This window comes from Prenolepis imparis, unplaced genomic scaffold (genome assembly GCF_030444845.1).
Source record: "Prenolepis imparis isolate NDT839.2.m4 unplaced genomic scaffold, iyPreImpa1.0 SCAF_673, whole genome shotgun sequence".
NCBI classification, from domain to species: domain Eukaryota; kingdom Metazoa; phylum Arthropoda; class Insecta; order Hymenoptera; family Formicidae; genus Prenolepis; species Prenolepis imparis.
Genome location: NW_028141831.1, coordinates 12,501 through 14,250, shown reverse-complemented (window position 1 = coordinate 14,250; position 1,750 = coordinate 12,501). Strand labels below are relative to the sequence as shown.

General features: G+C 60.9%; 1 non-coding gene across 1 annotated transcript; it reads right to left on the bottom strand.

Annotated features, from left to right (window-relative positions):
- Positions 1-949: 949 nt before the first annotated feature.
- On the bottom strand, positions 950-1,104 carry LOC145948770 (5.8S ribosomal RNA). Its single transcript, XR_014427466.1, has one exon. It is a non-coding gene; the product is annotated as a 5.8S ribosomal RNA (ribosomal RNA).
- Between the last annotated feature and the right edge of the window lie 646 nt (positions 1,105-1,750).

Sequence of the window (1,750 nt, the reverse complement as noted above, 5' to 3'; positions counted from 1 at the left end):
AAGCAGTGGTATCAACGCAGATACTCTCGCCTGCTCTGAGGTCGTCGAAAGCTTTAGTTTGGTAGCCGCCGCCTCCTCCGCGTCGCTCGTCTCGCGCTTCTTCTTCTTCTTTCTCTTTCCTCCGGGGAGGAAAGTTCAAGTTACGAAGAACGGAGAGAACGTCGACGTGAGAGCAGCGGCAGCTGCGTATACCGCGTGAGGCGCGAGAGGCAAACACAATCGCCAATCCAACAACACTCGGTGGTGCGTTAGGTTAGGGTAACGTAAGGAGAGAATACGACGAGTACACGACGACGCGTGCCGGTCCCAATTTTCATTCCTGCCTCGCGCGTTTACACGCGACGGACTAGGAGAACTTCGTGGACTCGGACACGCGGTCGGCTCTCCGAGCCGAATCTCTTCTCTCCGCGTACCGCCGGACGACGACGCGCGCGCGCGCGCTGGCGCACCGAGAGACCGGAGAGTGCGAGAGTGCCGAGAGCAGTGTGTGTGAGATTAAAGAGAGAGAGAAAGAAAAAATGGCGAGAGACAGCGCTACTAAAATATATCGTGGAGACAACGACGCTCCGGCCGCAGGCGGCGGGTGTCGTTCCTCCTTCGCGCTCGTCATCGTCCCTTTCTTCTCCACATCTCTCTCGTCACATACGAAAAACTCTCCCCTCGCACAGTCCTACTTCCTCTTTCGAGGACAGTCTCTGGGCGCGCGCGAGCGCTCGCTATCATCCTTGTGCACGCTTGTGCGCTCTCTCTTCCTCCTCGGTGTCATTTCAAACGACGCCCAGGGCGTGCGCCGGCCGTTCGTACGGCGGCACACAGCACCTCGGGCGAACGTCCAACGATCGCTCGTACGCCATTGTAAGCGCGCACAGGGCACAGGCGACGCGCGCAAGTCTGGGCGCGCCGTGGCCGTGCGCGCTTCGGGAGCGCAAGCAGTTTCGGGGTACTAAAACGACCCTCAGCCAGGCGTGGTCCGGGAATTGTATCCGTGGACCGCAATGTGCGTTCGAAATGTCGATGTTCATGTGTCCTGCAGTTCACAAGTTGACGCGCAATTAGCTGCGTTCTTCATCGACCCACGAGCCAAGTGATCCACCGTTCAGGGTAATCGTTCAAAATTTTTGCGTTCGCGAAGAAACGCTTTTCGCTCAACCATCGTGGTCTCCCCTCTCGAAGAGAGAGGGTGAGATAAAAATCGTGGCCCTTCGATCAGCCTGGCCGCGCGCGTCCGAGCGCGCGCGCGGACCGCCGCCTCCCGTCTAAGGAGAGAGGCTACGGCACAAAAGTGTGGTTGTTGCTTCGATCGGAGCGTCTCTCCCTACAGTGGAAGAGCCGGGGCGGAAGCTCTTTGAAGAGACCGTCGGACGGATTCGTAAGATCCGTCCTCTCGCCCGGCTCCGCGCGCGGTCGCAACGCTGTTTCGCACGCCGACCGCTGCCCCGGGCGCCGCGAACGGCACCGGGGGAGGGCGCGTTGACGAACGCTGCTGCTGCTGCTGACACACGCGCGCAGCGCGGGCATAGGTCACCACCGGTTCGCGCTCAACGCCGAATCGACGCTCTGCGAGTGGCACGAGCGTGATCGCGAAGCGTCTCGCTCCGAGTCGCAACGTATTTTTTTCGAAGTTTTTCACAAAAGGCAACGAACGCGCGTATCGCGGCTCGCGCGTCGAGCGCGAGCGGAACGCGACGCCGTCGCGGAGAGAGGTCTCGGACACGCTCTCTCTCCCTCTCGGCGGCGAACGCCGCGCCGC